This window comes from Bos indicus, chromosome 24 (assembly GCF_029378745.1).
Source record: "Bos indicus isolate NIAB-ARS_2022 breed Sahiwal x Tharparkar chromosome 24, NIAB-ARS_B.indTharparkar_mat_pri_1.0, whole genome shotgun sequence".
Lineage (NCBI taxonomy): Eukaryota > Metazoa > Chordata > Mammalia > Artiodactyla > Bovidae > Bos > Bos indicus.
Window position 1 is genome coordinate 14,181,703 of NC_091783.1, and position 15,941 is coordinate 14,197,643.

Genomic DNA, 15,941 nt, shown 5'->3' on the forward strand with positions numbered 1-15,941 from the left:
TTAGCAATATCTATTTTAATTTGCTGTCCCAGAAGAAGTATCTCCACCCTCCACCCTCTCCAAAGGCAACCACATATTTTCCCATCCTGCAAGGTTGTCAGTAATGCTCACCCTTCTTCCTCCTTAGGCTCTTGCTGATTACCCTCTCCTCTTGACCTTTCCCTGAATCCCAGCATACAGAGAAGAAATCCGCTCCACCCGCCATAACACTGACACAAGCATCCCTAACCAAGAAATCTTGACAAGCCACCTGTACAACCCCACCCACAGCGAGGAAACTCCACAATTCTTAAAGGTAACTGCTCCCCATCAAGAACTTGGAGGGGAAAAAAAAAAAGGAAATGAGCTAAACTGTGAGCACATGTGGATCACATGTTAAAGACTGAAGTGGAAATCTACAAAGTTACCCTAAAGAGACAGAATGGCTCTAAGGTCATCCATAAAAACTTGGTTAAAATTAGATTAGTAATATTCATATATGCATAGAAACAATATGGTATTTACCTAAAAATTAGTTTAGAAAATCAGCAGAGGACAAAAGTACAGTGTTAGAAAAGAGGTAAGTGGTTACCATGGGCTGGGATGGAGGGGGTTTATGGGAATTGACTGCAAAGGGCACAGAGAATATTTTAGGCTGATGGAAATGTTCTAGAGCTTGATCATTTGGTGGTAAATGACTACATACACTTGTTAAAACTCATTGAATTGTACTTTTAAAATTGGTTGATTTTACTGTAGATAAAGTGTAACTAAACAAAGATAACTTTAAAATGGAGTTATCACTATAACAGTGTTTATTAGTAGTAATAAAATCAGAATGACATATGTTACAATTGGTTACTAAACATGGGTGGGCACAGCACCCTATCTATGGTGTTGAATAACAAGAATATGTGATCCTTCCTGCTACAACGTTTAGGGTCAACATGCCCTTCCCAATCTGTGCTAGTTGCTTTGAAATTGCTTTCCTTTGGGAGCTTCTAGCTCTGCATAGAAGCCTTAGTGCATTGCATCATAATAAAATAAAAATCCTTTGCTTTATTTGAATATATTGAGAATGTCTCTCTTATTCAAACTGTACTCCTGGAATTACAGCTTTGCAGAGAGCTAAAAGGACACATACAAATCTTTTATTTGTCATCAGATATTATCTCACCCACAATGGGCTTAAGAATGTCAGTGACAGTGGAAAATGCCTGTCCTTCACATTTCTTCTTCTATTTCTCAGGTAAAGGAAGGGAAGAAGCCCCCCCCCCCCCCCCGCCCCCGAAAAATGGTCTAATTGCATCCAGAATAGATTTTTCTATTTCATTAGGCAAGTAACAAACCCAGGAAATTCTAAATTCTAGAAGCTCATCTGTCAGCAGCTGGTTCCCCAGAGACCAAAAGAATGCTTTCATTTAGCTGAAGGTTGCTATAGGCAGCCACACGCCTGCCTGGGAAAATACATCATTTTTTGAAAATGTGAAAATGACTGCTAAAGGGAGGCAAAGACCTAGTTACATGTCCCATTTCAGAGCCTTCAGCCCCAGCTGCAGTGACCAAATAGGAGAGTGATGACCCTGGGGATTCAGGAATTCAGTTTCTATGTGACATCCTCACAATCCCTAGGCCAAATTCAGGGAGAACTGCTACTATCACCAGCTCAGAAACTCCATCAAAGGCAGAGAGCCAGTCTTGACTCCAAAGGAGGCATTACCAGTCTCTCACTCAGCTTTCACAGGCTGGACCCTTCAGAGAACTATGCGTGAGTTCAGTTCAGTTCAGTCGCTCAGTCATGTCCTTCTCTTTGCGACCCCATGAACCGCAGCACACCAGGCCTCCCTGTCCCTCACCAATTCGCGGAGTTCACCCAAACTCATGTCCATTGAGTCAGTGACGTCATCCAACCATCTCATCCTCTGTTGTCCCTTTCTCCTCCCGCCCTCAATCTTTCCCAGCATCAGGGTCTTTTCCAATGAGTCAGCTCTTCGCATCAGGTGGCCAAAGTATTGAAGTTTCAGCTTCAACATCAGTCCTTCCAATGAACACCCAGGACTGATCTCCTTTAGGATGGACTGGTTGGATCTACTTGCAATCCAAGGGACTCTCAAGAGTCTTCTCCAACACCGCAGTTCAAAAGCAACTATGAGTGAGCACGACCATAAAAGTTGGTTCTAGACAAACAGCTGCAGGAAAAGCAAGTGTCTTCTTGCCCCAGCATCCAGCTAAACTGCCCAGCCTTGCCTATCTGTTCCTCAGCTGAGTACAATTCCTGACTCCCATCTGTCACTCCCCATTTCTGAAAGCTCCCTCCCACCTCACTCCACATCTTGGCAACATTAAGGCTGAGCAGGCGCAAGCCCAACATGATTCAATCCCAGTTTTGATAATCATAAATATGTTCATAGACTCTCTGTTGCCCAGGTTTTACACATAGTACTTTAATATATATTTCTTCCATAAACGCAATAAAGATTTTCCACAAGAATTACTAGATATAGGATAATGTTGAGAAAGGAAACAAACACTCAGCCATTCTGAGATGCAAATGCTGGGTGGGCAGTGGGACACACGAACTAAATCATATGCTCCTCAGTGTGCGGACTTTCCAGGTGGCTCAGACGATAAAGAATCCACCTGCAATGCATGAGACCCAGGTTCGATCCCTGGGTCAAGAGGATTCCCTGGAGTAGGAAATGGCAACTTACTCCAGTAGTCTTGCCTAGAGAATCCCATAGACAGAGGAGCCTGGCAAGCTGGAGTCTATGAGGTTGCAAAGAGTTGGACAAGACTGAAAGATTAACACTTTCACTTTCACTTTTCTCAGCATGTACAATTCAACTTTGTGCCTTAAACCAAGTGCAAGTGGCCAGGAAGTTCCAGAATCCTTCACAAACACAGAAGGCTATGGCTGTTATATCTTGGACCATGGTATATCTTTCCATTTATTTGTTTTGTCTTCAATTTCTTTCATTAATGTCTTTAAGTTTTCAGAGTACAGGTCTTTCACCTCCTTGGTTAAATTTATTCCTAGGTTCACTGACCATTGAACAATAATTTTGATAAGGGCACCAACTTCCCAATTCGATCAAAAATCTGTGTATAACTTTATAGACGGCCTTCTCTATCTGCAGTTTTGCAGTCACAGATTCAAGCACTCATGGATTGTGTAGCACTGTAGTATGTATGTATTGAAAAAAATTATGTATAAGTAGACCTATGAAGTTCAAACCTGTGCTGTTCAAGGGTCAAGTGTATTTTATTCTTGTGATATGATTATAAATGGGATTGTTTTCTTGCTTTCTCTTTCTGATACTTATTAGCCTATAAAATACAGCAGATTTCTGTATTTTAATCTTGTATTCTACAACTTTACTGAATTCATTTGTTAGTTCTAATAGTTTAGGGTTTTCTATGTATAGTATTATGTCATCTGAAAATAGTGACAATTTTGCTTCTTCCCTTCCAATTTGTATGCCCTTGTTTTTCTAGCCACAGCTAGTACGTTGAATAACAGTGGTGAGACTATACATCCTTGTCTTGTTTCTGATCTTAGAAGAAAAGCTTTTAGCTTTGCTCTGTTGGATATGATATTAACGGTGGGTTGTCATAAACTGTGTCATAAACTGTGTGGCAGTATGTTTCTTATATACCCCCTTTGTTGAGAGTTTTCATCATGAATGGGTGTTGACTTTCATTGAATATTTTTGTTGCATCTGTTCAAATGACAATATGGTTTTAATTTTCTCTTTTGTTAATGTAATATATCACATTGATTAATTTGAGAATATTGAATTATAAATGCATCCCTGAAATAAACCCCAATCACTATGATATTTTTAACGTACTGTTGAATTTAGTTTTCTAATATTTTATTGAGGATTTGTACATTTATTTTATTGAGGATTCGTACTATTTATTACTATTTATTACCTATTAATAGGTACTATTTATTACCATACTAATTCTACTACGATTATTCCTAATTATAACCTTCACTGCCATAGAATTAATCTTCTTTTATATTTTATTGAGGACTTGTAGTAAATAATTATATTTATTATGAGGTAATAAATAGTACTTAGGATTCATCAATGATATTGGCTTGCATTTTTCTTTTTTAGTGTTTTTGTCTGATCTTGATATTGGGCTAATTCTGGCATCGTAGAATAAGTTTGGAAGTGTTCTCTCCTCTTCAATTTCTTGGAACAGTTTGAGAAGGATAGGTCTTAGCTCTTTGTTAAAAGTTTGGTAGAATTCCCCTGGGAAGCTATATGATCTTGGACTTTGCTAGCAGTTTTTTTTTTTCTAAATTACTGATTCAATTTCATTACTGTCATCAGTCTGTTCCATTTCCTCCTGATTCAGTCTTGGAAGATTATATGTTTCTAAGAAAGCAAAGAGGAACTAAAGGGCCCCTTGATAAAGGTGAAAGAGGAGAGTGAGAAAGCTGGCTTGAAATTCAACACACCTGTGGCTGATTCATGTCGATGTATGCCAAACTACCACAATATTTTAATTAACCTCAAATTAAATAATTAATTAATTCTTAAAAATTCAACATTCAAAAAACTACGATCATGTCATAGGGTCTCATCGCTTCATGGCAAGTAGATGGGGAAACAATAGAAAGAGCGACAGACTTTATTTTCTTGTGCTCCAAAATCACTGCAGATGGTGACTGTAGCAGAGAACAAGATGGTTGGATGGCACCACCGACTCAATGAACATGAATTTGAGCAAGCTCTGGGAGATGGTGAAGAACAGGGAAGCCTGGTGTGCTGCATTCCACGGGGTCACAAAGAGCTGAACATGACTGAGTGACTGAACAACAACAAGAACTTACCCATTTCTTCTAGGTTGTCCAAATTGGCATGTAATCATTTGTAGTACTTTTTTTTTTTTTTTTTTAAACTTTACATAATTGTATTAGTTTTGCCAAATATCAAAATGAATCCATCACAGGTATACATGTGCTCCCCATCCTGAACCCTCCTTCCTCCTCCCTCCCCATACCATCCCTCTGGGTCGTCCCAGTGCACTAGCCCCAAGCATCCAGTATCGTGCATTGAACCTGGTATGTAGTATTCTCTTAAGATTGTATATCTGTGATTTTAGTTATAACTTCTTTTTTATTTATAATTTCATTTATTTGGGCATTCTTTCTCTTTTTAGTGATGAGTCTGGCTAAAGGGTTATCAGTTTTATCTTTTCAAAAAGCAGCTCTTAGTTTCATTATCCTTTCTGTCTCTGACTCTCATTCTCTTTCTCTTTGGTCTCTATCTCATTTATTTACACTCTAATCTTTATTATTTTCTTTCTTTTACTAAATTTGGACTTTTACTATTCTGCTTTTTCTAATACATTTAAGGATAAAGTGAAATTGTTTATTTGAGTTTTTTGTTTGTTTGTTTTATGAGACAGGCCCATATCATTACAAATTTCTTAAAATCTCTTTTGCTATATTCCATGCATTTTAGAAAAATGTTTCTATTTTGATTCATTTCAATGTATTGTTTCATTTCCTCTGATTTCTTCACTTATCAATTGGCTTTTTACTGGTGTGTTGTTTATTCTCTGGGTGTTTGTACTTTTTTTTTCCCCAGTGTTCTTTCTATAGTTGATTTCTAGCTTCACATCATTGTGATCAAAAAAGATGCTTGGTGTTATTTCAGTCTTTTAAAATATATAAAGACTGGTTTTGTGGACTCCTGGATAATATTCCATGTGTACTTGAAAAGAATGTGTATTCTGTTGGGAATGGACTGTTCTGTAGATATCTATTAAATCCATCTGTTTATTTTTTATTTGTTTTTTGGCTGTGCCGTGGGGCATGTGGGACCCTACTTCCCCAATTAGGAGTTGAACTCACTCCTCCTGCATTGGAAGTGCAGAGGCTTTACCACTGAAATCCCTCTGCTTAATGTATCATTTAAGATCAATATTCCCTTATTGATTATCTATCTGGATGATCTATCCATTGATATCAGTGAGATTTGAAAGTCCTCTATAATTATGTAGTATTATCAATTTCTGACTTTATCTGATAATATTTGCTTTATGTGTTAAGAATTTCTATTTATGAATGAACTTTATATCATTATATAATGATTTTTGTTATAATCTTTATTTCAAAGTCTATTTTCAAAGTAAGTATTGTCTCTATGTTTCTTTACATTTCCACTTGCATAGAATATCTCTATACAATCCATTACTTTCCTTATTATAGTTTACTTATTTATTGCACTTATTTATTATTTTATTTCTTTTTCTTTCCCAGTGATACAAATACATGTATCTACTCCATTTCAAATTATTTTCCAAGGAACTGTGCTCAATATAATCCTTTATGGCCAGTCTGTGTGTATCGTATCTTTAGCTCTGAAGTGAGTCTTGTAGGCAGCATGTAGATGGGTCACATTTTCTAATCCATTCAGTCACCCTATATGTTTTGATTGGAACATTTGATCCATTTAATTTAAAGTGATCATTGATAGGTTTATATTTATTGTCATTTTGTTATTTCTTTTCTGGTTGCTTTTGTAGCTCTTCTCTGTTATTTTGTTTTTTAATGCTATTTCCTTGTGGCATGAAAATTTTCTTTGTTTTACGTTAGGGTTCCTCTTCCTTTGTGTTGTATATTTTTTTTCATTTGTAATTACCACAGGGTTCATATATATCAATATCCATTAGTTCAGTTCAGTCACTTAGTTGTGTCTGACTCTTTGCAGTTCCATGGACTGCAGCATGCCAGGCCTCCCTGTCTATCACCAGCACCTGGAGCTTGCTCAAACTCATGTCCATTGAGTAGGTAATGACATGCAACCATTTCTTCCTCTGTCATCCCCTTCACATCCTGCCTTCACTCTTTCCCAGCATCAGGGTCTTTTCCAATGAGTTAGTTCTTCCCATCAGGTGGCCAGAGTATTGGAGCTCCAGCTTCAGCATCAGTCCTTCCAATGAATATTTAGGACTGATTTTCTTTAGGATGGACTGGTTGGATCTCCTTACAGTCCAAGGGACTCTCAAGAGTCTTCTCCAAAAACACAATTCAAAAGCATTAATTTTTCAGTGCTCAGCTTCCTTTATAGTCCAACTCTCACATCCATATATAACTACTGGAAAAACCATACCTTTGACTAGACGGACCTTTGTCGGCAAAGTAACATCTCTGCTTTTTAATATGTTGTCTATGTTGCTCATAGATTTTCTTCCAAGGAACAAGCGTCTTTTAATTTCATGGCTGCAGTCATCAACTGCAATGACTTTGGAGTGCAAAAAAATAAAGTCTGTCATTTTCCACTGTTTTCCCATCTATTTCCCATGAAGTGATGGGACCAGATGCCATGATCTTAGTTTTCTGAATGTTGAGCTTTAAGCCAACTTTTTTACTCTCCTCTTTCACTTTCATCAAGAGGCTCTTTAGTTCTTCTTTGCATTCTTCCATAAGAGTGGTATCATATGCATATCTGAGGTTATTGTTATTTCTCCCAGCAATCTTGATTCCAACTTACAAGCCTGGCATTTCACACAATGTACTCCGCATAGAAATTAAATAAGCAGGGTGACAATATACAGCCTTGACGTACTCCTTTCCCAATTTGAAACCAGTCTGTTGTTCCATGTCCAGTTCTGTTGCTTCCTGACTTGCATATGGGTTTCTCAGCAGACAGGTCAGGTGGCTTGGTATTTCCATCTCTCGAAGAATTTTCCACCTCTCGAAGAATTTTCCAGTTTATTGTGAGCCACACAGTCAAAGGCTTTGGTGTCATCAATAAAGCAGAAGTAGATGTTTTTCTGGAACTCTCTTGCTTTCTTGATGATGCAGTGGATATTGGCAATTTGATCTCTGGTTCCTCTGCCTTTTCTAAATCCAGCTTAAACATCTGGAAGTTCATGGTTCACATACTGTTGAAGCCTTGCTTGGAGAATTTGAACATCACTTTGCTAGTGTGTGAGATGAGTGCAATTGTGTGGTATTTTGAACATTCTTTGGCATTGCCTTTCTTTGGGATTGGAATGAAACCAGCCCTGCAACCACTGCTGAGTTTTCCAAATATGCACATTGAGTGCAGCACTTTAATAGCATCATCTTTTAGGACTTGAAATAGCTCAGCTGGATATCCATCATCTCCTCTAGCTTTGTTCATAGTGATGCTTCCTAAGGCCCTCTTGACTTTGGACTCTGAGATGTCAGGCTCTAGCTGAGTGATCTCACCAGCACACTTATCTGGGCACTAAGATCTTTTGTGCATAGTTCTTCTGTGTATTCTTGCCACCTTTTCTTAATATCTCCTGCTCCTGTTAGTTTCATGCTGTTTTTGCCCTTTATTGTGCCCATCTTTGCATGAAATGTCCCCTTGGTATCTCTAATTTTCTTGAAGAGATCTAGTCTTTTCTATTCCATTGTTTTCCTCTATTTCTTTGCATTGATCACTGAGGAAGACTTTCTTATCAATATCTATATTGATCTGTATATAGTATATAAATATATATATATAATTTGTTTTAAACTGATAGCCATGTATTCAAACACATTTTAAAAGCTCTATATTTTTTCCTTCCCTCCCAATGTTTTATGGTTTTGACATCACATTTTACATCTTTGTATTTACCTTAACTATTTATTGTAGTTATAATCAATTTTATGGGGTTTTTTTTCTGAAAGCATTAATTCTTCTGCACTCATCTTTATTTTTTTCAATTTATTTATTTTAATAGGAGGATAATTTTTTTTAACTTTCATACTAACTTTTCAAGTAGTTCATCCACTGCCTTAATTTATATTTGCCTTTACACTTGAGATATTTTCCTTCATGTATTTTTTTTTTCTTCTTAGAGCATTTTCTTTTTTACTTAAAGAATACCTTTAACATTTCTTGTAAGGCAGTTTAGTAATGATGAACTATTTCAGTTTCTGCTTGTCAGGGAAAATTTATCTCTTCTTCAATTTTAAATAAAAAGCTTGTGGGGTAGATTATCTTTGGTTGCAATTTTTTCCTTTCAGCACTTTACATATATTATGCTACTTCCTTCTAGCCTGCAGTTACTGCTGAAAAATTAGCTGATAGTGTTGTGAAGACTTATATGTGATTCTTGTTTTTCTTTTGTTGCCTTTAAAATTCTCTTTAAGTTTTACCGTTTTAATTATGACATGTCTGGGTGTACATATATTGGGTTTATCTTTTGGTTGGACTCTCCATGCTTCCGGCAGTTAAATATCTGTTTCCTTCTGTAGGTTAAGAAAGTTTTCAGCCGTTATTTCATCAAATTTGTTTTCTTCCCTCCTCTGGAACTCCTACAACGTGAACATTATTGTGCTTGATGTTGCCCCAGAGATTTCTTATGCTATCCTCATTGTTTTAAACTCATTTTTCTTTTTGCTCTTCTGACTGTGTGATTTCCACTATTCTATCTTCCTGGTCATTTATGTATTCTTCTATACCATTTATTTTGCTATTGATTTCCTCTAGTCTTGGCCTCCAAAGTCACTACAAGATGGTGACTGCAGCCATGAAATTAAAAGAGACTTGCTCCTTGGAAGAAAAGCTATGACAACCTAGACAGCATATTAAAAAGCAGAGACGTCTCGCTTACAGGGAGGGAGGAGGGAGGGGGGTTTGGGATGGGGAACACGTGTATACCTGTGGCGGATTCATGTTTATGTATGGCAAAACCAATACAATATTGTAAAGTAATTAACCTTCAATTAAAATAAATAAATTTATATTAAAAAATAATAAAAAAATAAAAAGCAGAGACGTTACTTTGAGATGTTACTTTGCCACAAAGGTCCATCTAATCAAAGCTATGGTTTTTCCAGTAGTCCTGTATGGATGTGAGAGTTGGACCATAAAGAAAGCTAAGTGCAGAAGAACTGATGTTTTTGAACTGTGGTGTTGCAGAAGACTCTTTAGAGTCCTTTAGGCTGCAAGGAGATAACCAGTCAACCTTAAAGGAAATCAGTCCTGAATATTCACTGGAAGGACTGGTACTGAAGCTGAAGCGTCAATACTTTGGCCACCTGATGTGAGGAACTGACTCATTAGAAAAGACCCTGATGCTGGGAAAAATTGAAGGCAAGAGGAGAAGGGAACAACAGAGGATGAGATGGTTGGATGGCATCACCAACTTGTTGGACATGAGTTTGCGCAAGCCCCGGGAGTTGGAGATGGACAGGGAAGCCTGGCATGCTGCAGTTCATAGGGTTGGACTCTTTGCAGTTCAAAGAGTTGGACATGACTGAGTGACTGAACTGACTGAGTATTTTTTTCATTTAAGCTAGTATACTCTTCAGCTCTGACTTTTTAAAAAGTATTTTCTAATTCTCTATTCTTCTAAGTTTAGTGAGCATTTTTATGATTATTGCTTTAAACTTTTTATCAGCTGAATTACTTATTTCTGTCTCATTACAGCTTCTTTCTAGGGTTGTATCTTGTTCTTATTTTGGAAAATATTCCTCTCTCTTCCCATTTTGTGTGACTTTCTGTGTTGGTCTATAAATTAGGTAAAAGAGTTACCGACATAGCAGCAGCAGCTCCCACTCCTTGTGTGGGAGTATCCCTATGCAGACTGAATGTGCCCAGTTGTTTGACCAGAGGATTGGAGCTAAAACAAGTGTGGGCTGGAGATCTTTCTGGGACACATGGCTGCCATTTTGGCTGAGTGGGCTGTAGCTGGAGTCTGATGTGGGCCAGGGCTTCTCCCAGGGCACATTGAATCCCACTGTCTGGGTGAGGAGGGATTTAGAACTAGAGCCCAGCTTGGACCAGGGCTTCTCCCAAGATATACGAGAAGCTGCCACCCTGGCTGAATGGGGCTTGAGCTAGAACTAAGTATGGACCAGGGCTTCTCTAGAAATGTGCTGGAACCAGAGTCATTTGCTGACTGTGGGTCAGTTGAGGTGACCTTGATGGCCAACCAGGCCAACTCTAGTGGCTTGGTGCTTTTCAACTTGCTGCCTCTGTGCTGGGTCTCAGAGAAAGTGAGTTTGTGCATAAGCCCTGCTTGCTTTCAGCTCATTTTTCCAGAGCCAGTCCCCAGAGCTGGAAAGCCCAATGTGGGGCTCAATTTCCCTACTCCCTAGAAAGGATCTCTGAGTCTGTGATGTCCCCTTTCTCTTTGGGATCACTCACTGGACATGTGGATTCTGACTAGATTCTTTCCCTTCCCTTCATGGTTTTTGTCCAAATATGGTTTTTCTTTAGATCCTTAATTGTAGTAAAACTGTGCTGCTAATTTTCAGGTTGTTCTCAGAGAGAGCTGTTCTATATGCAATTACAGTTTTGATGTGTCCCTGGTGGTTCAGATGGTAAAAGAATCTGCTTGTCTTGCGGGAGACCTGGGTTTGATCCCTCGTTTGGGAAGATCCCTTGAAGGAGGACACGGCAACCCACTCCAGTATTATTGCCTGGAGAAGCCCCATGGACAAAGGAGCCTGGCGGGCTACAGTCCATGGGATCACAAAGAGTCGGACGCAACTGAGCGACTAAGTATAGCACATGGGAGGAGAATCTTCCTACTCTCGATCCCATTTCCAGACCTACTCATTTTTCCCAACCACTTTCATTATTACTGTTATCTTTCCTCCCACTCCAGTTTCCACTCTGCTTACCTCTAGCTAAAATAAACAAACAAATATGTATTCATTTTTTATGGCTCAGTACAAGACTTAGCTTATCCACGAAGCTTTCCTGCAATTTCTTCATCTGGTGTTCTCTTTCCCTCCACTTCAAGTGTCCTAATACATCTGTCATCCACACCACATAGGTTAACACTTCATTGTTTGCAAATTATTTCATGAATTTGTAACCTTTGAAACTTATCCCACATCACTCTAGCACCTGGAAGACTGCCAGACATGTAAAAGGTTTCCTTACTGATTTCTAGGCTGAAACAATTTTCCAGGCTGAAAACTGTTTACAGCTACTTCCTTAAACCTGTTTAAAAAGAAATAAATAAAAAGAAAAACTATTCCTAATCCACTAAGAGTGATGCTCAAAATTCAATAATTATCTTGTGAAATATTTCCATTCCCCATGCAATTTGACACTTTTACCCAGGAGAATATCTCTCATCTTTTATGTTGCTAACTCTACTGTTTGACAAATAGAATTCACCTAGAATCTCCCTTCAAACCATAGTTAAACTTTCACCCTTTCAGAAAAGACTCTGGGCTATATCTCATGGAGCCAGTCAGCTTCACTAATTTGTAACCAATTTTTGATTTACTAAATGCCAGTGTTCAGCTAGAAGGGAGATGGAAAAGCCCCAGGTAATTGCTGACCTTCTCATTAGGGGGAGAAGATAACCATACCCAATTTCATACTGATATATCTAGGGAGATTGGGTGTGAAAGATTTTCCCCAAGATTAGAGAGAAGAAGGAAAGCACATGGACTAAAAATGGCATGTGGTTGAAGGACTTCTGAATTAATGGAAAGAGAGATTTATTATAACCTTCAACTGGATAAGAAATATGCTGGTGCTGGTCTTTTCTGAAAACCTGAATGCCATTCTGAAAAGGTTAGTTCTAGAAATGGATCTTATCTTCTAAATAAGTGGAATATACTATAAATAATAAAGATTTTGCTCCTAATGAGGACAGGTGTTCTATTATGCCTACAGTGTTATAAAGAGCAGAGCCAGCTCATAACAGAATTGTGCACCATAACAGGTCTGGTTTGGTTCTTCTCTGTCCTCCTCCATGGGTGCAGACCAGTCCCAAATCCCTTCCCTAGTCTTTTCATGGACATCTTCCACCTCAGCCCCTTGCACTTTTTCCCCTCCCTTTTATGTTGCCCATTGCAAACTTGTCCCAGTGCCATCTGAGATTCGTACTCTTTTCAATGGAGAGATGACTTGATGTGTATTCTTCCCAAGAATATATGTGTTTGAACAGGAGAGAGATTGAGATAACTCAAGGGAGTGAGTTTCTAAAAGACACTTTGCCTTGAGGATTCTCTGAACACTAATTACGTTGTAGACCATCTGGCTAATAAGATAGCATTGGAAACAGATTAGAGTGGGGTCATGGTGCACAATCAGGCTCTCTGAAGTGACCCTGAGGAACAGCATCAGACATGAGCAGAGGACCAGTGATAGGATGAGGAAAATTTTGGTAAAGAATCATTTAGTAATGAGTCATGCAGATGCCATGTCTGACTCACAGCTTGCAGGGAGTGAAGACTTCTGTCTGTTCCAGAGGGACCTCTGGGAAAACCACGATAATGAATAGCATCAACACATCACAAATAAGCTTTAGCCTCAGTGGGAAACCAGATCTGTCTGTATGGTTAGGACACCAGAATAGTAACAGAAATATCCCAGAACTTTTCCCCTTTTTAAGTAAAAAGTGAGTACTTTCTATATATATGTGTGTATGTCACAAGGACATGCATAATTTCATCTTCATTCATATTCAGTCTTTCTTTTGTTATGAACCTATTTTTATATTCACTGTGGACTAATAATATCTCTACTTCAGAGGCTCTCTGTAAAGATTGCACTGTCATTAGAGATTCCATGTGTGGGGAAATACTGTGGAACAAGAACAGATATGGTACAGTGCCAGGAGTATTGGTGGACTGGAAAACACAACAATCAGCAGAGCCTGCAGGAGACATGTTAGAAAGAGTCAAAGGACGACACTGGAAGGCCTTATCTGAGTCTACGTGCCAATAGGATTCAGTATCAGAAAAGGAGTTGCAAAGCCAGCTAAGCACATCCTCCAGTGAGCATCATTCAATCCCAGGCAACCTTACCTAAGTCTAATGTTTCACTTTTCACTTACAGATGTGGAAACTGGGACTCAGAGATATTAAGTACCCTGCTCAAGATGAAGATAGCAAGCCAATGACAGAGCAAGGATTTTGCATACTGGAGACACTGAAAGAAATGGTTTGGAAACATACAAAGGGATGTTAGTTGAGTAACAGGAGACAATGAGCCCTGGGTGTCCTGTGAAGACTCATCTTCTTTTCCAATGCTTTAGGGAAAGTTTCAATTTGACATTACCAACAGAAAAACACTGTTAAATCATAAAAGACTCTGAGAGAAGTGATTTCATACTTTTAAATGATAATGCTTTCTTATTTTCTGTTGTTCTTATTGTCAGGGTTGTCTGATTATTAGCCTTACCTAAATCCCTCTAGGAATGAAATAATTCCTCCTGCTTAATTGAATGATAAAACAAATGCTTCCACTGCCATTTTTATTTATGGTGTCATCAGCTCAGCTCCCCAGAATATGCCACAGACTCACAGCCTTTTCGAAATATGGACGATCTAAGCTTGTATATGCTCAATAACACTCTGAATGTGTTTATTCAAATGCTCTTCTCCTAATTATTAAGTTTGGGTGTATTTCAAGGGACATTTAATTCATCTCTGTGTCATTTACTTTGAGCTCATTCAAATCAGTCAGAAATAGATTGCAAGAAATATTTGCTTCTTAGATAGTATCAGGGGCTTCCCTGGTAGCTAAGAGGGTAAAGCATCTGCCTACAATGCAGGAGACCCAGGTTCAACCCCTGGATAGTATCAGAGCCACTACTTACCTTAAAATTGTGTGCATTGGGTCAAGATAAAATGAAAATGCAGCTTTCAAGTGAATTTTTGAACTTTAAGGTTGAAATAACAGATTGTCAGCAGAAAACTACTTCCTAACTTTATCATATATGCTAAAATTTGCAGTTACTCCACAACATTTAGGAGTAAATGAGAGACAGACAAAGGAACGAGTTAATTTTGTGTGCCACCATCTCTTCTGCCCTGTATTTGTGTCCCTGTGTCAGTATTCATGTTTTTGACCTTTCCCATGCACATTTCTACATGATCCTCTTAGGGAAAGTCAGTATTTGATAAAGAAAACCCAAGTCAGAAATAAATCATATTAAGTTACAGAGGAACAACGTTGAATACTGAACAACCGGTATGTCATGATAACACAATTTAGGGCAGCTGTAAATAAAATCCAAGTCAGCACCAAGAAACTATGCAAGGTGTTCCTTGCTGAACAGAGTTACTATGTAAATCAGAAATCAAATGAAGAGTACATGCAAGATATTTTATCCCACCTGAAGATCAGTCACCTTTCCTAGAGGCACAATGATGTTGGCAATGAAAAAGAAAAATTAGTGATTTGCCAACTAGGATGCATCCTCCAAGTCTGTTATTGAAATTGTTAAATGTAAATAAATAAATAAAAAGCCCTCAGTAGAATAATGCAACATCCAGTATTAGATCTCAGTATATTTTACATGTGGGGTATACTGTAGCCTGAATTCTTCCTCTTTTCCTTGGATTTATGGACAGTCACAAACTTTCTAAAGGGCACAGGCAGTCCTTTCATCCAAGGTTAATTTTTTGTTGGCCATACAACAAATTATCCAATCTTCCAGTTTGATTTATCAAGTGCTGAATGGCGTGGCCCCTCCTTAATTCTCAAACTCTCCTCCAGCCACTCATCTACAAGTGGTCAAATTTTTCCACAACAGACTATGATCTTTTCAGATTCTGTGGCATATTCAACTAGGAAATCTTTTTGTTTCCTTTATGCTCCATATTTTACTAATAATCAGACTTATTGACTAGAAGCCATGGTTTAGGTATCTTTATACCTCTAAGTTCAAGCAAGGGCCCAGAACCCACTAGAAATTGCTAGATATATATATATTTTAGTATGATTAATAGAAAGCTTCCTGACATGAGCTAGTAATCGAAATTTTCCATAACATTTTCAGCCAAGTGGAGTAATATACTACTTTCAAAGCTTTGAAAAAGAAACTACTTCACCACTCACTTTATTAATATTCAAGTTATTTGGTTAGGAGTGATGCCAAAACTTTTCACATATTCTAAGAAATATCATTGCAAGTCTGGAAATGGAAAAAAATAACACAAGTCCACAACTGAATGCTAGATGATGACTTCGCAGCTGGTGCCTGCATTTGATATGAAG

The 15,941-nt window shown here is 38.1% G+C and overlaps 1 long non-coding RNA gene across 1 annotated transcript; it reads left to right on the plus strand.

The window, feature by feature from the left end:
- Positions 1 to 1,416: 1,416 nt before the first annotated feature.
- On the plus strand, positions 1,417 to 14,265 carry LOC139179339 (uncharacterized). The gene is made up of 3 exons (XR_011563715.1): positions 1,417 to 1,747; positions 2,810 to 2,913; positions 13,776 to 14,265. It is a non-coding gene; the product is annotated as an uncharacterized lncRNA (long non-coding RNA).
- Positions 14,266 to 15,941: the final 1,676 nt, after the last annotated feature.